Source organism: Pyrgilauda ruficollis, unplaced genomic scaffold, assembly GCF_017590135.1.
Source record: "Pyrgilauda ruficollis isolate IOZ18807 unplaced genomic scaffold, ASM1759013v1 scaffold22, whole genome shotgun sequence".
In the NCBI taxonomy this organism is placed as follows: domain Eukaryota; kingdom Metazoa; phylum Chordata; class Aves; order Passeriformes; family Passeridae; genus Pyrgilauda; species Pyrgilauda ruficollis.
In genome coordinates, this window is record NW_024521428.1 from 7103769 (window position 1) to 7130317 (window position 26549).

Below are 26549 nucleotides of genomic sequence, written 5' to 3' on the forward strand. Positions count from 1 at the left end.
TGTTTGGTAGTGTCACATTAATGAAAGAAATATGTTAATCTATCATCTTGAATCAAATATACAAACTGGTTCTTGAAGAAAAGGGCCTGAGTGCAACCATGCACATCTTCTGAATCAAGATTACAGAAAAGCCTTGCAGCCAGGAGGGCCAGGAGTATCCCAGGGTGCATCTGAAGAGTGTGGCCAGCAGGTTGAGGGAGGTGATCATCCACTTCTATTTGGCCCTAGTGGCCCTAGTGAACCTAGAGATCCCATCTGGAGTGCTGAGTCCAGTTCTGTGCTCCTCAGTACAAGAAAGGCATGGAGCTCCTGGGGAGCATCCAGAGGGTGACAAAGATGATTAGGGGACTGGAGCATGTCTCTTATGAGCAGAACCTGCAGGAGTTGGGCCTGTGTAGTCTGGAGAAGACTGAGAGGGGACCTCATTAATGCATATGTCCCAAAGGTGGGTGCCAAGATGATGATGCCAGACTGTCTTCAGTGGTGGCCAGCAACAGCACGAGGAGCAATGGCCAAAAACTAAACCACAAAAGTTTACACCTCAACATGAGGAAAACTTCTTTACATTTGAGGGTGGCAGAGCAGCGGAAGAGGATGCCCAGGCAGTTTGTGGAGTCCCCCTCTCTGTAGACATTCAGAACCCACCTGGACATGTTCCTGTGTCACTTGCTGCAGGTGACCCTCCCCTGGCAGGGGAGTTGAACCTGATGATCTCCAGAGGTCCCTTTATAGCCTAACAGTTCTGTGATTCTAGTCTGGCAGCCAAAGATATGATTTGTAGCTGGCTCAAATAACAGCAGTGCACTACATAACATTTGTAGATTACTTCAGTTTCAAAGTATGCAAAGTACTAGACCCTCACTACAACAATAAGTCCTCCTTTGGGTTTTACAAACCTTTGGTGTAAGTAGAGGGCACTGCTGCAGTAACAGGTCATGCAACAACACTAAGGCTTGTAGTGATAGGACTCCCATTTTCCTTTCCCCCATAATAGCATCCCTATAACATTTTATAATCTGTCCTGTAAAAAAGCCCAGTAGGACTGGGAGAGGGAGTCCGTCCACTGCTCTGCCAGACTTCCATTGCTCTGGGGATCCAAAAGGAAATCTGCATTTTCCCACCTCTTAGGTTTAAACCTGGGCTCTAGCTTTTGTCTCTACCAAGGCTCAAGGCATCAGGTTTTTCCCATTAAATTAAAAAAAAAAAAAATTTTCAATGAGTAGCAGCAACAAAAAGAGTTAAAATAGCAGATCTTCATGTTAAATGTCTTTTGGGTAAGTTGTTTTTTCTTCTGCAGCCATCCCATATACATGGAGGTTTTTTGTTAAATCATTCTTTCTTCCTGACTTATCACCACAATGACTTCTGTCACCATGAAAAGCATTTGTTTTCTGAGGCAGGATTATGATGAGCCCAGAGGGCCCTCTTAGAATGTGGCCATTTTAGCGGTGTTGGGAGTTCAGACCCAGAGGTTGCTTTCTGCACTGTTGGTAAATACGCTGCATGCATGATGTGATGCCACTTCATGCAGAAAAGTGTAACCCACTGTCCTTCCGTTTTATGGCATCACTTGCTTCTGCTTTGTATTTATTTTGTTATTAATGTGGGCTGCTTTCCAATAGCTTCTGGCCACAATGACTGCTGCAATCTTTTGTCAGCTAAATCAGACACAATCTGCAGACAGAAACATATTATCATGTACATCATTCTCAAATAAAGCAATGCACATGCAACACACTGTTGTTTTATCAGGAGGTGTACTGAATTAAACAGAGAATTCTGTAGAGCCCACCTAAAAGACTAGCTGTAAAAAGTCATAACAAGATGATATATCATCTGGGTTTCAGATAGAATAAATATAGGAAACTAAGACTTTAAATTGATAGTCTCTAAAGGAAGTCAAGTAATTAAACATGATTCTCCATTCCTTGCCCCAAAGAATAATTTAGGGAAAATGTAAGATTAGAAGGTTAAAATAACAGACAAGTAGCTATCTTTTTCAATGACAAAAAGTAGACCATGTAAAACAACAGAAGTCTTCTGGTCTGTGAGAAACCTCAGTGATTTGGGAGCTGATGGTATTTTTATTAGTCAATGTGTATTTTTTCTTTGGTTGTTATGGAACTGATGTTGTGTCTCCATTGCTTCAGCAACCTATTCTCTGGCATTGATGAATGCAATGTCATTGCCCTCATATCCATTCAGAAAACTGCTAGACAGGTGATGATTTTCCTAGTCCATGGCTTTATTTCCTTCTCTCCACAGACCCTCTCTACTCTTTTGCCTGGAACTTAAGTTACTTGTCCTCATTTCCTACACCTACCAAGGCCTGTCACTGCTTATCCTATCACCACAGTCTTGACTTCTGCCAAACAGAAGGATGCTTGGGTAAAAAACAAAGATATTGGCTTCAAAACCTAAACCTCAAGGAAACTTCAACTGTTTGTTTCTAGGAAAGTTTTCTGAAGCGGATAGGATCTCCTGAGCTTTGAACACCACTGGAGAAGTTAATTCAGTCTCCTGAAATTCCTACCCTTTCTGACAGCAGGCAGCTCCAAGTATTTATTTGAAAACTTTTCCAGTCAGGGTTCACAAGCAGTGAGGGGGCAATGCCTCATGCACCTTTTGCTAAAACCCACAGCAGTCAGCCCAGCCCAATCCTGCTGGGTAGCCTGACCCTCCCACACCCTTCTTCTCTCACAGGCTGTCAAGGGAATGTCTTGGCTTGGTGTGTGGAGGACACTATGGTCCCTTCTCTTGGGAGCAGGGCATGGAACAGCAATTGGCATTTGTTCTGAGCCCAGAGAGAGGGACAAAGTCTGGGTGAACAAAGCAATCAGTATATGCATGGGATAGCACTGACATGGACTCAACTACCTGTGCTGACAGATGAAAGTGAAGTAAAATCAGAAGCAATATTCTCAGAGCAAGGAGAGACAGTGAAGGAGATGGGATGCCCAGGTATATGAAACAGGGGCCCAGACTCACACATTGCTTGGTGCTGCAGGAGCTTCAGCATGGTTCCTACATGCTTTCAGTATTTTTTGCTTAAAATATGCAGTCATTGCTCCCATCATTCAAGACTGTGTCAGATGGAGGATTTAGACCCATAAAAGGCAGCATCTGTGAGCAAACCTATGTGAACTGTGCTTGGGTACTCTAGCTCAAGAAAGGGAGAGATTACATACCACAGTGAGGGCCACTGGTTCCCACCATACTTTTAGGGAAGCTCTGGAAATCATGAACATTTGATGGCATGAAGGGTGGGGGAAGACAGGGAAGGAGACGCCAGGCACACCTGCATGTGGGAGTAATAGAATTGTTTGGGTTGCAAGGGACCGTAAAAATCATCGAATTCCCTTTGCCATGGGCTGGTGCACTATCCACTAAACCAGGTTGCTTGAAAACCCATCCAGCCTGGTCCTGATGCTGATTTAAAGTGTGTCATGGCTTTTGGAAGGGGGTGAATCTTACTATTATTGAATTCCCAACCTGTTTGAAGATCTGAGGCACACTGATGCTGTAAGCAAAATGGGTCTGTGCTACCATTGTCCAGGCTGCCAAGGTTCCCTGGAAGAAGCCAGACCTTGGCTGAATGTCTCTGAATCCATTTTAAACATGCCCCAAAAAAAGTCCCATTTTTTTCTAGACAAATATCCTTTGTTGGTGCCTCCAGCAGGTTGTCAGAGTTCTTAGCTATTAATTTTGAGATAGTTCACTTCAGCTCTGCCCAGAATTCACAAGATATCCTTTAATTTATTCTACCTAAAATGAGATAAACCATGAATGACCAGTCTCCTGGGGCTGTGCCATTCTGTAGTTAGCCTTATGTAAAAGATACAGGGCACATTCTCAGCACTGTGCGTTGTTATTAATGAAGGCGCTCTGCGCAACTCTTTGTCCATCACAATGAAAATTTACCCTCATGTATCTCCTAAATCTCAGATGTAGATTTCATTTGCAGCATTTTCGGATGTTCTTTGATTATTTTTTTCATGTTAGGGGACCATAACGATAAGTCCCTGCTCAAGTGAATATACAACTAGACCTCATCTGACACTAAAATTTGCTGGTTTCTCTTTTTGGACTTAAAAAAATTTGCCTTTCAGAGCTATTCAATAAGATAAATGTTAATGAGAAAAATTTTAACAAGGCAAGCCCTGGCTGTGACCCTCTCGGATCTAAGCAGCGCTAAAAACTCAGGGCAAGCCTGATGCATGAGGAACATCTTGCAGAATATCACTGGCCTTCTGTTCTATCTGCACTATAACTCTAGAAACAAGGCTCTTAATGAGGAAAGATCAATCCCAACAGGAAAACCTGTGATATCTGACATCAGTAGACAAGCAACCATGCTGTACAAACCACCACCCCCCTGATGCCAACCCCTGCTTCCGAAAAATAAAATAAAATAAAGTAAAATTGTGTCATTTTCATTCAAGGTTTAAAGACTCGGGATCACTTCATGTAGCATTTAACTATCATTTCAGTCAGGCTTTTGAAGCTGTTTAAGTTCTTTTGTACCCGAGTTGTTTAATGTTACTCAGACAAGGTAAATCAAAGTCTAATAGAGTGGAAAAACAGTAAAGGCAGAAAATAGGTAAAAGATAAATCACACAGGAAGTTTTGCTTTTTTTTTTTGTTATTATATTCATTGAGATCAAAGTCCTTGTTTCAGCTCTAATTAACAAAAGCTAATGCAGATTGGAGACCTTCTGGCACTGAGCAGAGCCTTGGAGGATACAGTTGAAATCTTCTGAAGATTTAAATAATTAATATGACACCTTGAGCTTTGGATGGGAAAATAAAAAATAAAAAAAAAAGAAGAGGGGAAAAAAAAGAGCCCCATGTTCAAGTTTAAGAACAATGCCATTGCCAAGTTTGATACCATTTGTTCTGATGAAAATGAGCTGAGTAGACTGCACCGACTTCATTGTCTGGTACATTGGCAGTTCAGTGGATTGTTTCACCTTTTGTCATGCTAAGGGAGTCTTTTGTGCAGTACTTTGTTACCCCCAAGTCTGCCCCAGTTGAAGGAGGATAGAAAAAGGCAAATCTGCTTTAGGGACTTGGAGGATGGTCATTTAATGGTTTTTAATCCTCTTAATCCACGTAAGAATGGAGATCTCTGAGTGAAAATCCCATCCCAGAAGTCCTTATGATTCAAATGCCTGGCTCAGGAGACTGTCTTTTGAAAAAAAATACAGCAAAATATTCTCCACTGCTGTGGCATTGTGGTTTATTTCTCTCTGGTTTTCTGAAGCTGCCTAATGCAATATAAGCAACATGAAACTGAAACCTACTTCAAACCCTGTGAAGTAGGAGAACAGAGAGTGCCCGGTGCCAGTCTGTGTGTTTGGGGTACTCTGGTGATTCGGCTCGATTTCATAAAAGTGATAAGGACCCTCTTTTCTGATTGTCTCAACTGTATGCAAATCTACCCTAGATTTTGGTGTGCACTAATGCCCTCCCCGAGCTGTTTTCTGCTTGAATATTTTCTAGGTAAATGAAATCCTCTATTGAGGTTGGATATAAATTACTTCTAACTACTACATAACTACATACATAACTACTACGACATAACCCTCTCTTCTGAGCTCATTATTACTTCATAAGACCATGATTTCCCTTCCCTGTCACCATAAAAATATAAAATCAATATAACTAATTAGATATACCACTAAAGAAATGCTAAGAGACAATTTTCATAAGTAAAGTCAAAGCTCTGAAGATAAAATGGGCTTTTCTTGTTCTCAATCTGTAGACTTGCCATCAGCCACAAGAAGTTGACTTTAAAATAATTTTTCAATTATATGCACAGTGAGGCTTCTCATTTGTTCATGTATTTCATGACTCCATTTTTTAGAACTGCTTAAAAAAAAGGAAAAATACAGCTTCCAACTTGTAAACTACTATGTAACGGATACAGAAAAGAGTAAAAAAATGACAGTTTCTTTTAAAAAAAATGCATTTTAAAATTTCCCTCTATAGAACTTTAAGTAGAAAGAAAATTATTTTAGCAAAATTGCATTATGAAACAACTGAAAGCATGTCTTAAAAAATTGCTGCTCATTAATGCAATGCTTGCTGTTCCAGTCAGCTCACTGACAGCCATTTCTGAGCATCTATTCCTACAGCCCTCCCATGCCTCTGAAACAACAGATACAACTCCAACAATGGCTTCCTAGGATTTTAATACAGGTTATCTGAAAGTTCAGCCTGCATAAAACCACAATCTCTCTGAAGTAATTTCACCTATATGTTAATATCGAACTACTCTAGGTCTGCTTCAAGAAAAACTGGGCATTATTTTGCTTTTTTCTTTACAGAAAAAGGTAGACTAGTCATGCTGTCTGTGGCATCCCATAAAAACTTTGGCTGTCCCTTTCTTTGATGAAATTTCTGTGTTTCCATCTGAATCAGGTTAACATCTTATTTGAGATTAGAGGGAAAGTAACTGTTACTTGCAGTTGCAGCCTGGAAAGCTAACTGCGTCTGGGCTGCACCTAAAGAGGCGCCAGGTCAAGGAGAGTGATTCTGCCCCTTTACTCCACTCTGCTGAGACCCCACCTGGAGTGCTGTGTCCAGCCCTGGGGCTCTCAACACGAGAAATATTTAGACCTGTTGAAACAAGTCAAGAGGAGAGCCACTAAGTTCATCACAGGGCTGGAACACCTCTGCTAATGAAACAGGCTGAGAGAGTCAGGATCATTCCTACTGGAGAAGTCTCCAGGAGACCTTATAGCAGCTCTGCTTTTTAAAGGGATCATACAAGGAGAGGGATTTTTCACAAGGGTATGTAGTAATGGGACAAGAGGGAACAGCCTTAAGCAGGTTTAGATTAGATATTAATAAGAAATTCTTTTCTCTGTGGGTGGTGAGATACTGCAACACACTATCCAGAGAACTTGTGGACTCCCCATCCCTGAAAGTGTTCAAGGCCAGGTTGGACGGGGCTCTGAGCAAGCTGGTCAGTGGAAGGTGTACCTGCCTGTGGCAGGGGTGTTGGAACTGTAAAGCCCCTTCCAACCCAAACCATTCTATGATCCTGTAATTCTGTGTTATCAGGGCATTGTCAGTGCTGTATGCTTCCTCATTTTTCTACTCTTTTCCAGCTTCCATTGAAACGTCACCTTTGCTGGGCTGAGCCTCACAGGGGATGTGCTGTCTTTCTTGCACAAGACATTTGCCTGGAGATGAAGGAGGCACAAAACAGCCACCTGGCTCACATTTCCTGGCTCACTGCATCACAATGACATGGCTGCAAATGACAAACGTTGAATGAAGATGTGTGCATGAGAAAAAGGTGGGTGCTTGTATTCAGTGGTGGAAGGTTAGCTACAGGTAGGCTGTGATTCCCTGGAAGTAGTATAGTATAAGTCATACCAGGCTGACAGCAACAAGATTAAGGCTGAACTCAAATGGTGAGATGGCTTTATCCTCTTTGGAAAATAGAGTATGTGGAAGTTGATTGAGAGAGTTTTCTGTCATTATGGAAAGGAGTAATGAGTTCATAGTGAAATATTTTTAAGAAGAAACTGAGAATGTAGTGCAGACATGAGGGAACTCCAGCACTACTATTATGTGCAGGAAGTAATAAACATGTGGAATAAATTACTTGGAAAGGCTATTGAGAAAAATAATACAAATGACAGACAAAGTCACCTAGCTTTTCTAGAGGGAGAGGGAGTTGCAGAATACAAAGGAAATACATAAGGAGGAGAGAGATAAACTTCCAGCAGTCAGGTGTGCTGAGCAGAGAGAGACCTTCCTTGCTTATAAACCACTTTGTATTCGCAAAAAATGGTTGGGCAGCACTGGCAGTGCCAGCCTGCACACTATGAGGTGCCTTGTATGCAGACTACCTTGGACACAGTATTTTCAGGACCAGAGCTGCTCTGCACATGACCTTCTGGCCAAACATAATGTCAAAAAATGGCTATGAAAAGTGACTACATATTTTCCAGCCCTTCATACATCAGTCAGTTATCCCCCAGGAAACTTGCTTTTGTCCCTCTGGCCTCTGCAGCTCCATCGGTGGGACAGGTCTGGGAACGCCCCCAGGAGGGACCACTCCGGGAGCCAAGAGCACACACGTTTCACAAAAAAATCCCTCAACTTGAGACAAAAATGGGCTACATCTCTGCCTGTGTCCTCTGTTCTCCTCCCACTGGTGGTGGTAGTGCTGTGGCAGGTGTTGGGGGGTGGAGGTTCAGCATAATCCCCCATGACCCACAGCTCTTGAATAGGCCATGTTTATTTCTGAAGTGAATGCTTTTCTTTTCTTTTGGACTCTGCAGTATTGAGGCCATCCTGCAGCATGGGCTGGTACCAATTTTTTGTTTATGGACTATAATCTCCCCACAATGCGTACTTACTTCAGTGTCAGAAAAGCACAATACGACAACAGTTGGTCAACAATCTGATTGAAAATTACCTGCTTTAAAAAAATGTCTTCAAATCTATTCTGGAATATCTTGGAGTTTTCTTTGAATAATAACTCTATAGGAAAGGAATTATTTTTGCTCTTTTATAAAAGCCTTCCTCCTGTTAAGGTGATGTAAATTAATAACAACCCCTCTTGGCCCCCAGGATGAGAAAAAATTTTTTGCAGACTGCTCCTATTCTGCCTAGAAGCTGTCATTTTTAATGTGACTTTCCAAAGTTTTTTCAGCAATTCCCATTCCCTGTGCACTATGTACTTCATAGAAATGCACATACTGTTCCTCAGACTATGTTATATATATTCAATCATGTGAATCATAAATTTCTTAGTTCTCATGAAGATTGCATGTTTGTCACTATTTCTAATTTTCATATCCTTATCTGACAGGATTCTTGTGGAAGGAACAAAATATAGCAGCAGCTGAATCATCCTGAGAGAGGCTTATGTGGGAGCAGATAGGGGCAATAAACAGATATCACACACAACACAATATAATGTAACAAATAAGGGTCTGACTCAAATCACTTTAAAGGACAGAGAGCAGCCCCTTATTACCAAACTACAAAGGTTGCAGTAACTCCTTTCCCCGAGGTACCACTGCTATCAAGGAAAAGACCCCTAGTAGTATTTTTATAGCCTTTTCTTGAAATGTTTTTGAAGGAAAGCTCTGACTTCTAAAGAGTTCTGAAACTGTGTGGTGTCTCAAGATAGATCTTAAGGAAATTTGCCGCTATCAAAACTAGACTGCCTAGAATATGGCAGAGCCTATTAGGACTGCAATAACAACATTGATTTTAGGGATTTTCCCCTCCCTCCAAATACACTGCACACTTTTTTGATGTATGAAGAGACTGACGCTTCTTAAAAGATATTTTCAATGGGATAGTTCTGAAGACTTCAGATAAAATATTTCAACACAGTACCTGCAGGGACAGGAGAAATTGCTTCAGTTCATTTTGCCTTAGTTAGAGTCGTGTTAAATCAACTGCTCTTGGCATTTGCAGGACTTTGTAGACATTCTTTCAAAAGTGTTTGAAAAGCTTCAAATAGATGAAGGTCTTCAAAAGGCAACTATCACATGGGATTGACATCAGTAATGCTCCACAGACTGTCCAAAAGGGCCAATACATTATATAAATGAAGCTTTATTACCTTTTTATTAATCTCAGATACTAAGCATGGTCTGTCTTTGTTACATGATCCATTTGCTGCTAAGAGGATACCTGATACATATCCTGATTACTAGGACACATGAGGGCCTGATTCTTCATAGCCTTGAAGGAGATATAGCTATTTGTATGTGACTTTCATGTGCTGACAGTTTAGTCAGTAAATTGCAAAGTTTTTCCACCAGGAGCAGTGAGAAGTGCAATGTAAATCACACATGGTGACATCTGTTCCCTTCCGTCACCTTTCCTTCTGGTGATGTGCAACATGGCACAGTCCAATATAAGTTGAAAAGAGCAGTGTTTCAGTCTAAGCAACTGCAACATAAGCTGCACTTCTCAAGGTATGCAGAGGCAGGGATCTTGCCAGCCCCATTCACACAGGCAGCTCCCATTATATTTTAGCAGATCTATTAATATAAATAAGGATTTAGTTACTGAAATTCACAAACAGCAAGATTTAAATGACATACCACTGGAAATTCGTACTTGTAATAGTGTAAATTCCTAGAGTATAAACAAGAGGATGCATTTCATCATCCATACTTGTGTGTGTGCAATTAAGCCACACTTACTCTAACAGGGAGGAGGCATCTTGCTGCATTACTGTCTGTTTCTAGTGGGAAAGCGCGAAATGCTTTCCTTCCCACTGGAGATGGGAAGATCCAGTGCAGATCCCTGTAAAAGACTGTACACCTGAATGCAGGATGAAAATTTGCTTTCCCGTTGAAGCAGTCTTTGTGTTTGTATAGGGACAATGGTGACTGGATGTGTATCCTGTGATATGAAGAGCTCCTTTAGATAACCATTGCCTGACCCTGAAATTCACTCCTAGAGCCTGATCCAGCCACTTTTATGAAAAATCAGTTTTAAAAACACAGAGGAGCAATATAATCATAGGAGTGTCTCTAACAGAGATATCACACCACAGTGCTGTGGGTTTTCCTGATAGATCAGTGTGCCAAACTCAGGTTTTCCACATCGTTTTAACCTTGTTATGATGTGAGAGAAAGCTGTATAACTGAAATAAAGTGGTGTCTATCCACTTGTAATAAATTTGGTCAGCAGTCTGGAAATTCTGTTGCTTGTGATAAACAATCCTCAAAGTAGCATATTCTCAAAAATATGCAGCCCTTGCTGTGCAACTTTAAAGAAAACTTTTTATTTCTCTTTGATCACAGACTTAGATTCATACTTATTCTTCTTTGTAGGAATCAGTAGATTTATGGCAGGAATGAGTGTGAATCACAGAGTTTCCCAAAAGTGCAGTAAAGAGCTTAGATACAATAATATCAGGAGTAGCCTTTAAAACGAGTTATAAGAGTAAGATAAAAGATTCACACAAGATGATGCTCTTTCTCATTAATCCTTATTGTATTTACAGATGGTTGCTATAGAGACCAGAGAAGCAAGGTATTTTCTTTCTCTGGGAAAACAAAAATATCTTCATATTTTCTTGTCAGATCTCTCTTGCATTTTGGGGCTTTGAAGCAGCTTTGATGGAAGTGTTTTCAGAGGGAATAAGAGCAGAAGGCAGTCTCCCCATGATGAAAGTACCTGTTGGCAACCTTATAACCTAGGCATCTGGGAAAGTTTAGACTGAAGGAAAAGAGGCAGCAGATATTGTTCATTTCTGCTCACTTGTTGCTCCTTAGTATATTCAGCTCATGTTGAAATTTTAATATATAATCCTAGAATGAGAGTCTAGCTCTTTCTTTGCACTCAAAAGCTTTTTACTCTTAATACTGCCTTTACTGAAACATTTTATTAATGCTCAAGATGAGACTGGGATGGATCACTGGTCCTTTAACTTTTGAAGAATCACAGAAGAATTCAGTCTGGACATTGAAAGTATCTGTTCCAGACCTTTGCCCAAAGCAAGGCCAACTCTGGGACCAGTCCAGGCTGCTCAAAGCTTTGTCTGCTTAGGTTTTGAAAACCACTGGGGATGGAATAGTCTTTAGGGGAAACTTGGTCTGCTGTCTGACTGTTATCATGGGGAAAAACTCCTTGGATGCACCCTGGATAAATCTCTTTTGTTACTATTTTCACCATGATTTTTATCCTTTCCCCATGTGTCACTGTGAACAATTCAGTCCCATATTCTTGATGACCCTCCCTAGGCACTGGTAGCCAGTGGTGTTATCAGGTATCTCAGCCCAGCTCCTGTGTAGATGTGGTCCAGTGTCACCGTTCATATAAATCAGAGTGCTGTCAGCCTTGTGTCTGCTAAGAAACACTCTGGCTCTGAGTTTGCTCTCCACCAGGGTCCTTCAGTTCTTTTCAGCAGACATGCTCCTCAGCAGTCGCTCTTGACATATTTGTCAATGTGTGACTAGTCCTCTGCTCCCACATTTTTTCTTTCCATCTTGTGCCGAGCTGTCCTTCATCACATCACGCAATGTCAGTAAACTGTCTTTTCAAACCTTCAGCCAACTGCCCACATTAATCCTTGTTTCTTCTTTCCCTTGAAGGTGAGCTACACATTTTTTGTGCTATTGTAGGCCACAAATGATTTGAAACAAAAGCCTTCATCTGAAATACCTTATGACAAGGCTTTTACTCACTTGAGGTTTGCATTTGATATAGTGTAACCGTCCGACCCATCCACTGAATTTACTTCCAACAGTACAGGCATTTTTTAAAGTGCTTTTTATTTAAGTCCCTTATTTATGTACCTGGCTTGAGTTATTCTTCCTCTGTAGGCATATCACTGACCAAATCTCACTGTGATCTCTTCACAGACCACCTGGTCAGGGTAGAGTTATGCTCCACCAAAAAAGGAGAGACTGTGAGCTCACCAGCACAGTGGAGTTTGCATGAGAGACAAAGTAATCTCTTAGACAGAGCAGCTCTGTCTTCCCATTTCTTCACTCCTTGAAGTACAGCATCAAAGATGGGAAAGAGGAAAGGTCACCCACCTGCTTTCCCAGGCTTGCACCGTTAGTACAATACCTGCCTGGAAATTCAGGGCAGACAAAACGCTGCCTTCCTGCTGCAGGAGCCATGGCACCCGCAGCCTCCTGTACAAACATGAAGGAAGCCAGTGGTAACAATGCTTTGTGCGGCTCTGTGGTGGGAACTGTGTGTCACCAAAAGACTGCCAGATAAGCGCTTGTCATTGTTAGTGTGTCTGGCATAACGAGTCAATTGCATTTAGTATTTCTGAACAGAGAGCTGCTCTGAGTAAAAAGCCAATGGACTTCTCATGCTGAGAGTCCAGCAGGCTGCTGTGAATCAGGTTTTGGCTTTTCTTTCTTTATTAATTAATGTCCTAAATGCTAGAGGAAAAGAGTGTTTAACAGAAAATATTAACATGTTCCTTAGTCACTTGGAAAATTTAAAAATATTTCTTATTTTTACTGCTGGTAATCTTTACTACTCTCGTGGCAGTTTTAATTGCTCAGAGATTTTTAAACTGATTAGTTTGCCTTCCTATCAGCCAGAAACCCTCTCTTTTGTTAAAGTCTCATCCCTGGGAAATGGCTGCTTGCCAAGTAGATGTACTTAAGAAAGAAGGTGCAATTCTGCCATTGCTCTGCAACTTGGATAAGGTCTTATTCTTTCTGCTCTTCCTAGATTTCCAGAGTCAAAGTTTTGATTGGCTCACAAAAGACCATTAGGATTATCGACACAGAATGATTTCCATTTCATCCATGCATCAGAACCTTTGTAACTTCTGACAATCAGGCTCCCACTGAAAAATGTCTGGGATAAAAAGAGCTAAAGAAAACATAGAGGGTTTGGTGGTTCAGTCTTCAACAACAACAAAAAAAAAAACAACAACAAAAAAAAACAAAAAAAAAAACCAAAAAAACCAAACCAAAACAAAAAAAAAATAGCCAAGAGGCAAAACAAATCTCTGCAACATTTCACAAGAGAACAAGACTCTCTCATACTCATGAAAGTCAGTTGAAATGACCTTTTAAAAGTGTGATAGTTCAGAGAAAAAAAGAAAAATATATACTTTTGGATTGAGAATGTCATCAAAATGTTAGTTAGAATCTTTGGATTTGAAAAAAAATTGCTCTCTTTGCCAGTTTGCTTCAAATGTTGAAGATGGGAATGTACTGCATTCTGTAAGGCTTTGATATTTGAAACAGAACAAGAAAGTACCGTTGAGGAGTTTGCAATGGTCTGTGATTTGATTGATCACTTTTTCTCTATAACATGCATTAATGACTGTAGTATTCCCATAAATTCTTCCTTTGACCTTTCTGTTAAAGTATGATGACAAAATGACAAGTGCATTTCTTACAGCCTTTGGACCAAGAACAGATTGTGTATTATCCCTTGAGAGCCTGGGCTAGCATTGTTTCAAATGTTTTTCTTTCATGTGGTAGCCTAAATGCTTTATTCTTCATCTCTTCAGGATCCATGTTAAATATTGGTCTAAAGGTGGGTTTTTTGATAAATTTTATATTGCATGTATATCCATTTTTGATTACATTGTCTCTAGGTTCATGAATCTTTCTAAGTTAAATCTAAGTTTCATGAAGAAATCACCTTGGTAGAGGAAGGAAAGGTCCATCTTGGATTCTGCATGCAAAAGAAAAAAAATCAATTTGAAATTACTTCAATAGTTGATCTTATGTTTAATAGTAAAAGTTAGCTTAAAATCAATTTTAGTCATGTTTTTTCAAGGAAAAGATTCCTGTGATCTTACAGCTTCCACAAATCATGGTATGCCTGATGGAAGCATGTGTGATGGAAATGAAGACATACTAATAAATGATGGTGCTGTTGCAGTTGTGAATTGTTGCTGCAAACATGAGTTCTTATGTAAATGGAACTGTTGATGTTTTTTGTGCTTACTGGGTGATGTTTTAGAGCAATCTGTGTTATGAACACTGTGGGCTAGGTGGCCCTAGCCATGACTGTGCATTCACACATACACGGTACCCCATGCACCCTGATTTGCACAGCCAAAGCTTTGGAGCAGGGAGGCTTGGAGCCTGGGAGAGCAGGGCCCAAGCAGAGCAGGGCAGAAGGTGGGTCAGTGCTCGCCAGCCCAAGGGGAAGATGTTTATTCAGCCTAGAAGGTCTGCTTGCTGGATGCTGCATTTGTTGCCATGGCAGACTGATCTTCTGCTAGGTGGTTTACAGTGAGTCTTTGATTTACTTATAATCAAAAAGCAGGTGATTTAGATTGTTGAGATATGAAGATACACTGACTGCATTAAAAGGTTACAGGTGGTGACTCATCATATTGGGAAATGGGATGATTTTTGGTATTGTTTTGGTATCTTTTATTGATGCTATGAACAATACTGTATAAAGTAGGCAATAATATACAGAGTGGATTTATTATGAGGAACCTCAAACAAAAGGAAGACAGATCTTCAGAAGTATCTGCGGTCAGATGTGACAATAGTGGTCTTAGTTTACATGAGCTGAAAGCTTCACTAATTTTTGTTGAGGAGAAACATCACTGCCAAGAGCATTAAATATTAGAAAAGATTTCAGAAAAGTGATGTGTTGCCAGATGATGCCTTAATAGATCTGTCAAGGCAACACTGGACCAAAAGTGGAACTGATCTTTTTAGCGTCCTAGTAAAAATGCCACTACTTTGATGTTGTTCTCTTCAGTGGTGAAAATGGTATTTTCAAGGTGATTCAGTAATAGCAACAACGTAATGTACAAATACTGGAGTTTTTATTGGAATAAAAATGGAATTGCAGAACTTTCAGCTGGAAATTACACATACAGTGGTAGAGGTTTCTGAAATCACCACATTAGTTCTGGTTTGGCTGGTACCTATTCCAAGGACACAAACAGAGACAAGAAATATAGGTAGGAAGTCACAACAATTTTTCCTGTACAGTGAACTCAGCTTTGTCCAGAACGTGCACAATATGTTGCTGTAAAGTGTCAGAAAATCATTTGTTGTTATCTACCTCTAAGTAACTTTCAGATTTATGTGGTAAATTATGCACAAGATAGACAAAACCTGTAAATTACTCCAAAGATACCTCATGGCTGCAGCACCTACAACAGGAAGTTCGCATTGCTGGCCCCAAGAATAATAAAGGCAAGACTGTTGTGGAAAAAAATGTGGTGGACTTAGCTTCTGGTTTTGCTTACTAAACACTGTAGGACATTAATAAAAATTTTACAAATACAGAAACAGGTGAGTGCATTATTCATAGCAATCCTTTTATTGAGGTCCTGGGAGATGGTAACCAACAGCTTCCAGGAAAAATGTCCTTCAAGATATCACCCATCAAGACCACCAAAATCAAGAGACTGACTTAAACATAATGTGATTTTTTTAAATTAACCATTTATGGACATTTTTATTTGCCTTGTGAAATATATGCCGTTGCTTTTGTTGTGGTTGTCAGCGATTCCATTCCATCCTGAGTGCTGGAACCTTCCTTTCTTTGAATTAAAGTTCGAATTTCTGTATAAGTTATTGATTTCTTGAACTGAAGCTTTAAATAAAGTGCTTTAAGTAAAGCTTGGACTGAAATATCAAGAGCTGATAACACTGAGATTTATAAGAGCAAGTGCTGTTCATTTCTTGGGGATTCACTTAGTGAGGGAAAGATGCTCTTTAGAAGTCAATTTCAGTCTGGAAGAGTTTAGAGGAGACAGGCTAATAATAATAATAATAATAATAATAATAATGGTAATGACATAAATATGAAGTCAAAAAGAGATGCCAGTGATGCTGAGGATAATTAGTTCACAGCTTGAATTAATTTTCTGTTTTGGCTGTGTCAATAATTACTTGCCACAACCTACAAATTTTTGTTGCTTTGTTTGGTTTTTTTAATTTGGTCTCCTAGTATGGTGGCTCCACTACAAAAGCAAATCTTGCAAGATTTAAGACGATTTAAGAGTGAGGTTCCAGAGAGAGGTATTTTCTATGATTAGTGTCATTATTAAATCTTCTCATGAACACGTAATTTTTTTATGGACATTTCTGTTAATAAATGCATTCAGGTTTTCCTTGAAACTACCCCCTGAAAATTCTGAAATTCTTACTGTCAGGGAAACATTCAGAATCATTAGTAAATGTATTTTCTTTCTTTTTCAGATGAAATAAGATTGTGAAAAATAATACCACAGGGTCTCCTTTAGGACAAACTCAGACTTAAAAAAATTTCTTTGTCTCCTCAAATGTGGTGTATCAAAAACTAGTCCAAGTCAGATTTCTGACATCAGATTTCTGGCCTTGCTTCAAATATTACAAAGCTACAGGCTACGTTGTTATTCTGGTTATGTGTTGACTCCAGGGGAGCTTCTACACTCATGGTATCTAATAGAACTTGCTTCACAGATAACTCTGTAATTGGTTCCTTTGGATGCTGTCTCTCCTGAGTCCTGGAGACCTGGGAGCTTCATTCTGCGCGAGCACCATGTGCACCCTGGCTTTGGCCAACAGCAGCTGACCCTGGCCATGGTGACCTTGTGGAGGACACCCAGGGACATGAGCCAGGAGAGAGCCAAATGTCACAACCTGGGCCATTGAGGGACCATGATGTCAAGAGTTATTCTGGTGGATTCTGGGGTCTGCCCCTATAACTCTGGAGGTGTAATCTCAGGATCTCCTCTGGTCAAGGTGACCCCGAGGAATGTTAAAATTCTCTTTTCCTCAACCCAGCTGTCAAAGAAGGAGTCAGAAGTCTTCGGCTGTCGTTCTCAAGTTGTTTATTATTTCTTGTCTAAAACATTTTCTGTTTGGCCTGCTGAGATCTGTTCTGCAGGTCAGTCTGAGGCACACTGCCTGCGCCAGGGCTTCAAAGCCCCCTGATGGTCCTGGATGATCCGAGCCCCAGCCAGGGGGCTAGTCCTGCTAAGAGTTGGTTTACTGCTTCAACAATGGCTGGGTTTTGGTGCTCAGACAGCAGCTTCCTTAATTACACCCACTTGACTTTAAAACAGCAGCATGCACTTGTTAAAGGACTATTTTAATTAAAATTGATTGTTTACATTGATTATGTTTAAGGCTAAATATAAAGTGATATTTTCAGTCTTAAATGTAAACGAGTTGATTGACAAGAAGAAAATGCTGAATCTTAAATGCAATAGAAACTGAAGTGGGGCATTTCTTACATGTTCTTAAATCAGTCTTGCTACCAAGGAGAAGACTAGTAGTGTGTACAAGATGTGGTACTTTTACAGTGGGCCAGACAGCAAATTTGTCCCCAGTCAGCTGAACTTAAAAGTCAAACAGTTTTTTTCCCCTCTGAAGACAGAGGTACACATCAAGTAAGCAAGGCCTATATTTGAACACAGGGAATAAATGCCTGGCTGACTGTGTACCTGGAGAGGTGCAAGGTTGCTGGGGATGCTTCTTTAGCTCTGAGAAAAGCTAAAAACTCTCTTTCTCTCATTTTTTATCTCTTTTAAAGATGACAACATAGAATCATAGAATTGTCCAGGTTGAAAAAGACCTCTAAGATCTTTTGAGTCCAACTGTTAATCCAGCACTGCCAATTCCACCACTAAACCACATCCCCTAGTGTCACATCTGTGTGGCTTTTGAATGCCTCCAGGGATGGTGACTCAACCACCTCTCTTGGCAGCCTGTTCCAATGCCAGAAAACCCTGCCATTAGAGTTCATTTGTAAAAATGGAAATTTCTGAACATTCTCTCCTGCCACAGAACTGACTATGTGTAGTTTTAAATATGTTCTGCCAAAGTTAACTTTGAGTCAGATGCTTTTATGGTGATGGAAGATGACTAGTTTTTATAAGGCAAATGGTCTGGGTAACCCTGAGATTGGCCCAGCACAGCAAGATTCCATGAGGCAAAACACTTGCCTGGTACAAGGAAGATATGCTGCAGACCAACACAGGGAAGATTAACAGTGGTGGAGGCAGATAAGAAAACAACAGGCTAAACCAGCAGTTTTCTTTGGCTACAGGAAGAAGCCCTAAGGAGCAGCCCTGGCCATGGAAGCTGCTGGTTACAAGCCTAAGGAGAGGACCCATAGCAACATTCCCACCTTCTGTTGGTTGTGGGTGACATCAGGTAACAACAGGACTGCTGCAGAAGCACAACAAAACACAAATGAATGGTGGTGAAAAGCAGGCAGTGTCCCAGAAATGTCAGAGAGCTGGTGTGGTGTTGGTGGTATGAGCATGTGCCCATGACCAGCACTAAAACAGGAGCAACACAAAGTACAGGGGCAGTCTCCTTACCCTCCAAGGATTTATTTGGCAAAAGGGCAGATGAATTTGGCAATTCACCATTGTCAGCTGAAGCTCAGTAAAGCCAGGGAAAGAGCTGAGGGACAGCATATCTGAAGTGCTGTGCCCTCATCTGTTATTGCGTCTGGGGGTGCTTGGATTTCCAGGGAAAGAAAGAGAAGCTGTGGCAGCTCCACAGCATGTGCAAAGCCTCAGAGGTCTGCCAGGGCCACCATGCCAGGCATTATGGACACACCACTCTGGCTGTGCTAAGTCTGTAGGTGGTGGCACACAAATCAAGCCAATAAAAGTTGTTAGGAGAAAATATTCAGTAATTTGCATCAAGCTGGGAGAGGTCTGCAGGGAGGAAGTATTTAGAGGAGGTGTGGTGCAATCAGACTGTAGGTGCCTAGGTATGGTTCTAGCTGCAGTTGAAGTGCTGTTTTCTTATTAGGAAACTGGCTCAGCTTTACAAGCTCAGAGCCTTTTCTGTAATTTCCCCTGTGTGCAGTAGAGGACACAGCAATCACCTCAGTACCTTCCTCGTGTGAGTTGCTGCAAATGTCCCATTACGTTTCTCATGTACTTTTCAGGGTAGTGCCAGTAATTTCTTCAGTCAGAACAGACCTTCCCTCTATTACAGTGAGATGAGGAGATTTCCTTTATGCATATTTTCGTTAGTCCAGTTTTGGGGGGGCACCCAGGCTTGAAATGAGGTAAAAGCTTTAATGAGTGCTAGAACTGTCTGGCTGATTTTAAGAGGTTTGTAAAGCTTTAATCCTTCAGCTAGAGACTTAAGGCATACTTCTGTCAGACTCTATAAGCTGTGAACTGAGGGAGCTTTGTTGAGCGGGGCAGGAGAAAAGACAACTGAAGCTCACATCACTGTGATCTTGCTTCACAAAACCAAGAAAACTAGGGCTGTTATGGCTGTGTGCCTGCTGATTAATGGCTTACCTTTTCCAGGTGCTGGGGACTTGGGGAATATGAAATCTCTCACAGACCATTTACCCCAGTGATTCCACTGCTTACTTGCATGTATAATGTTGAGAGCTGAGAGCTATTGTAGTATTCATTAAAAGAAGTGTGCTGACTACATTGCAGTGAATTTTGGAGCAACCAGTTGTCTAACACCTTTTCCTTTCAGATCTGCTTATTTGTAGAAGAGCATTACTTCTGTTTTTCCAGAAACCTTGACCATACTGGTGCAGGTTTTCTTTTCCTGTGTGTTTCTTTACACATGCTGTGTACTGCCCATGGCCTGCTTTCTTTCTGGTTTAGCTCTGCTGCTGCCATTTCATTTCAAACCCGTTTTGGTGAATGTAAGGAAAGGAAGCTTGATTACAAGAGTGCTATAAAGTTGAGGCCAGCAATTGTGAATGCACAGAATAAGCAGGCTGGGAAAATGAGGGGAAAAAATAAGCTTTCTTTTGATTTTGCACTGCAATCTTTTAGGACAGCCATATTAATAATAAGCCCCACATTAGAATTGATAGGATTCTTTTAATTACAGAAGATGTACTTGAATCTGTACAATATTAAAGCAAATATTCAAGATCTTAGAAATTTTCATGGTCCAGCCACCAAAAGGATGCATAGATCAATGGCAAAGGGCAATTCAGTAAATTGCATGGAAGAGCAAACTTAGAACGGTTGTTAAAAGAAAGAAAACAGTTACAGAAGGAGCAAATAACTTGTTATTCAAGAATGTAAAAACTTCTCTTCCTGAAGCTTTGATTAGCTCACTTAGAAACATTGTGAAGAAGCAAAGGAGGAACATAATTTATCAGTGAGGGTCACTATTCCACATGCAAGGGATTGCACTAAAAAAAAATTGAAAGGTAATGAAAGCATAAAACAAACAGGGATTAAATTTAACATCACTGACAGATGAAGGAAGGTAAGGCAGCTCATTAAGTGAGGTAAACAAGCCCATCTAAGTTCTGCCCTAATGCTTTTGAAGAGATCCCTCATTCTTGTTGATCTTTCTCTACAGCATAGGGTCTGGCTTCTCCTCCAAGGAACTGGGGTAGAGGCTGCATTTCCAACTCTCAGAGGTTTTGAGTCAAGGAAAATAGCTCAAACTAGGTGCATGTGAAGAAAGTTTCAAAAGCAGTCTGAAAAGATGGCAGAAATTATACTGAAGAAAAAGAAGGCTTGATTGCCTTCTTAAATGAAGTGAGGTGTTCAGTGTTTCCCTCAGTTGATCAATACTTAGCACATTTAAGTCTTGTTTTCTCTTTTATTCTGTAATCAATAAAATGGAAGGGGGAAAAAAAGAGAAGAAAAGAGAAAGGGAAACAGGGAGAGAGGAAGAATAAAGTTACAAGTTACCTGTTCAAACTTAATATTGAATACTTTGCAAATTGCAAAAATGTAATATGTCTCACCTAAACATATTTTTCAAAATATTTTTCAGTTTTCCATCTTTTTTGGACCAATTATTAGCTTCCATACAATGTTGACTATATTTCTGAGAAAGTGCATATTTTCTGTCATCATTACCTTTGCAAAAATTGTACAAACAATTAAATAACATATGGGAGTCTTTCTGAATACTTACGCTTTATGAGTCATTGCTAATTATGTCTTTGCAATAGAGAATGTAATCTGCTTAGCCCTCAGTTCCTGCAGAACTGTGACTTGTGTAATCTGCTTTCTGGAAGTGACAAATTAATAATTAGCTTTGCAGAAAACAAAAGAACAAAACACAATGAGATAAAAAAAAAACAACTTATGGCCTACAAAAATATCCCACGTCTATTTTTGAGCAGCAGATCATCTGCTTGGGTTTTATGAGGTGCATATCCATACTATTAGAAAATTGTGGTGGGTTTAGAAGTGACTGTGAAAATGGGACACTTCCAATCCACTTGCCCTGCTTCCCCTCCAGCTAACAGCCTGATGGCTGTAGGGTCACGATTGTGGATTATCTGAGGCTTGAGCAACACGAAGCTCTGTTGCTGGGCGTGTACCTGCAGAGCACTCTGTGCTCCAAAAGGCACATTTCAGCCATGCCTCAGCTCATGCTTTTTACCTAGCTGGCTGTACACCCTTCATGGTGTGGTGTACAGGCAGCCCCTGGGCTGAGGACGCAGACAAACCAGGAGTGGGATGGGCACACATCTCAGACAGGATAGTCTGGGCGTTCATCCATGCTCTTCAGTCCATGGCAGTGGCTGGCTGAGGACCTGCAAAAGGAAGTGCTGCTCTGTGGAACTGGGGAAGTCATGGACTGCAGAGACAATCAAATCTGAAGTGTAGTCTTTTCCTCTTTTCCTAAAGCATCTAAAGCATAGATGTAGAAGGGTGGCTTATGTCCCAAGATCTACTGTTTGCACTTTTTCCTCTCCAGCCCTTGGTGTCACTGGATTTGCTGTATTAGCCTACTGCTTCATTAACACTGTAAATGTTCTTTCCAGTTTTTCTGTTACATTCACACCTTTCTTCTGTGAAATAATTTCTTAATGGAAAGGTTTGATAACTGAACAGCCATCTTTCCTTTTTCTTTTTTTTTTTCCTTCCCTGGGATTGTTTCCTAAGTCCTAAGACTTGGTATTTTAAGAGTCTTTGAAGGATCACACTTAGGATTTAATTGTAGAATCATAGAGATGTGAAATTGGATATGACTTCACTTCCTGCATTAGTCCCTTCAGTCACAATGATAGTATTAATTGAGTTACACATCCGTGATGTCCATCCTGAAGTCTGATTACAGTACCAGTAATTCAGACAAGGATCAAATAATATTTTTCTTCCAAGGAGGTATCATATAGATTTCCTTCATATACTTTTGGAAAGATTGAAAATATATTAAACATGCAGCACATATTTTTATATTTTTTCATCCATCAATTTTATTCTTATTCAGTGTGAAAACTGCCAGGCTGATACTTAGATTAATCTTCCAGACTGCACACATCACCCGTAAATCACTCTGCTTCAATAGGGAAACCATTGGCTTGTGGAGCACTGGAGAGTATTTTTTATGGGCCACCTTTTCCCTGGATGCAATAATCTGCCTGTCTCATCAGAGGCATGCTGGCATGCACTGATCAGGAAAGTGCTGCTGTGAGGCAGGTTGTGGATGGGAGCACTCACTGTCTGCCGACTGACGAGGGACAAGGAGGTCACAATTCCTGTTGCAACGTCTGATTATGTAAAAAAGATCAAGCAAAGAGAAATGATAATTCATGAACCCCATGAAGCTGGGAGAACCACAAGTTGATGACAAGGACAGCGTATTTGCAACTCTTTATTTTCAGAGAATATTACAGAATGAATTAATTGATCTACATATTTTGAAAAGATACAACTGTAACCCATACAACTTTGATCCCCAAAGGTTCATCAGTTTGTACTGGAAAAACATCAGCCTGTTTAACTCATCCGTCACAAAAGAAGAGTTGTTCCCATGCTTTAACTTAATGTGTTTTCTTCTTTTAATTAACTTGAGAATCTATTCCACGGTGTCAGTGCTTTCAACTAGGGCTCACTGAGAGTCTGTTTCTACATTATTAGAAAACATGTCACTCAAGTAGCCCATCTATAATTTTATTCTCAGTGTTTACAGCCTGTAGAGATTTGTATACCCTTTATATTCATGCTCCTGCAACTGCTTTCCAGTAAAATTCTTCAATTTCCATATCTGGCTCTGTCAATCCTCATCAGGCCACTGATTTCCATGATGCTTGAGCTATTTTTTTTTTTCAGGGCAAAATGCTTTCTGTGGTCATCTTATGTGCTTGCTGTAGGATGTATTTGAGTACCAGATTTCATTTTTATTAAAAAGCATCGCTAATATAAAACAGTTGTTATTTAGGTCCTTTTATTTAATGGTGGAGGTCTGTAGAGGAACTGTCCCTACAAAAAAACTAGGCAATTTTCCAATCTAATTATTCAAGCTGCATACCAAAGTTAGGACCGTAGTGCATTGTTGGAAGTGCGGACCATCTTAATGTCTGGGCATATCCTAGTAGTTCAGTGATGTATTTGACCCATCTGCTTTTATTCTACTGGTTTTGGATCAAGGGTTTGTGAGCAACTGCTGAAAACCCTCAGCAATTTAGATTTATATATTAGTAATATCTGAAGCCAAAAGTAACAAGACAGAATAAAAAAATAGCACAGAATGTGAGGAAAGAGATGTTGCATGAGCACAAGAACAAGAGTAGGTGTTTGTTTCTCTGTTGGCACTTGGAGTTTATGAAGAAAACCTGGGAAGGATGTCACCAAAGGTGGGCTTGCCCACCGCTGTTAAGCCAGATGATATTTGCCCTGGTGAGCACCATGCTGAGAGAACATCTCCATTTCATTTGTTCCTGAGCTCCATGAGATGCTGTGAGCCCCCAGCTGGTTCTCCCATGCATGGTGGGAATATCCAGTAATGGCAAAAGTATTCTCCAGCTACACAGCTCTCTTCCTTTGGAAGGCTTTGGTTTTACCCAGAAAGGTAAGAAAACTTTTCTGCTAATATTTTCTTTAGGTAATTACCTTAATTCACATATTGTTGACAAAGTTAAATAACCACAGCCCTGTCTCCCTGTATGTGATGTCAAAACAAAGAACTCTTAAGGTTAAAAGCTGTTAAAAGCAGTGAAAAGGTCAGAACAGAAACTAACTCAGATACTGTTAGGGTGGTGTTGGGGTTTTTTTTTGTATGCTTGTTTTTGGGTTTTTGGTTGTTCTTTTTCTGATCAGACGGACCCTACATCAAAGAGGACTTTAAATTAGTATTAGACTTTGCATATCCCCTTAACAGGGGAATGAATGAATGAATGAGAGATGAAAAGAGGAAATGGAGAAGGACTTCAGTAACAGGAAGGGGACAGAAAGAAGAGGATGAGTACGAACTCAGAAATGGGAAAGGGGAGCAGAAAAGCAGAAGGAAAATAGAGAGGTTTTGCCACAGTACACCCATCCTTGTTGTACAGGTGAGAGAATTTTGCAGGGAAGAATCCCCTTCATGGACCAATTTGAGATTTTACAACACAGACGTAGGCAAAGGCAGGTGTCTCTGAATGCACAAAAAAATGTTCCCCCACAAGGGGAAAACATGTTTTTCCTCAGGTGTGTGTGCAAGCTGGGTATTCTCTGTGAATTATCCTAATGTCTACAACAAATTGTCATGGAGACTCTGGAGTCTGAAGAAGCGTGTGGCTGTCATAAGAGTGGCTGGGATTTACATTTACATAAGAGTGTCTGGGAGTTGTAGAAACACCTTGAGGGCTGGTGGGAAGAAAATGCTTAACAGAAGCAAGACATGATCCTCTGGATTTCATGTTGCTTGAGCAGGGAAGCAAGGTTTTTCATGCCACACATACTCAGCAAAAGAAAAATGGATTTGGATTACTCTTGATCTTCGTATGAAGGATTTTCTGTGAGATAGTTTTGGATGGTCATGTTGAGCTGGAGGTCTCACAACTGAGTTTATTGCTGAGCTCTGGGAGGATGGCTAATGGGACAAGACTAGGAGAAGTAAGCCAGGTTTGGTCTGCAGCGGCTGGGCTCGTGCATCTGCACATCCACACACATGCACACACACACACAAACACAAAAAGCAGTGGGACTCAGCTGAGGGTGATGCCAGAGCAGGCAGAGGCTCCAGGGCTGGGGGTGAAGTTTGGCCGAGATGGATTTGCTGGGGCAGGGTGCGCTTAGAGCATACACGCTGCCATCATGAATATTTATTGAATCAACCCCCTCATACCTAGGCGTGCTGGCAATCAGCCTCTCTAGATCCACAATTTACACCCTCCTGCCACTGACTGCACGTGAGCTGAGACCCCATTTGGCAAATTTCTTTTGAAATTTTGATTTATATGCTCCTAAAAAATCTTTATTACACTTCTCCCTTCCAGACAATTTACTTTGTTCAATATGTTTGGTTGTTGGGTTGAGTTTTTTTAAGTTTAATTCCTACTTTCCATTTCTCAGTATTTATTATTCCACATTCCCATGGGGCTGTGACTGGCAGGTGGGTCACAATATACATAACTGATAGGCCCATCTGTCTTCTTTTGCTGCTACCCCCCCTCTTTGTCTTTCTTTTTCTTTTCTTTCCTCTCCCCTTTTTTCCTTTTAATTTCTCCCTCTCTCTTTCTTTCTTTTCATGTGTCATAAACAGCCAATGGTAGGTGCAGTCCTGTGTGAGGACAAACAGACAGGTAGCACCAGCCTGAGAGAAGGCTATCAGTAAATGAAGGGTGTTTAGTTACTTCACAGTAGGTTATGAAAGCCGATAATTTTATAATAGCTTGCATTATTTCTCCTCAATATTTACAATTTTTATCTTCTATGACACATGGATTCAAACAGAAATAGAACTGTGCTTTTGAGAAAAATGAAATATCTTCATCTTCACTTCCTTTTGTTGTGCTTTATCTTGGTTCTTTATCTTCCAGCACAAGAGCTCCTGCTTTCCTTAGGCTCCCTAGTACCTAAGGATTCCAGTGCTGGGGAAAAAAGTAGATGCTAATACACACTGAAAAAGCAATCAGCCTCTGAAAAACAGTCCACCTGGCCTCTGTTCTCAGTAATGCTTCCCACCTGAGATTTTGGGAACTCTCAGCTTGGTTATGTGCCTGGTTTTTAATTTTAGTAAAGGAAAAGTGAAAGTTCAAAGCACTGCACGAGCTGCCACTTGTGGTGGAATGCAAGTGAGAGCTGCAGGGACCAGGGGCCAGCTGGGTACCGAGGGCCCTGATCCTGCAGCCCACCAGGCATGCAGGGTGCCCTGTGTGACACCACAGCCCGGCTGTGTGACAGGGAAACACAGCAAACTGCTCCTACCCTG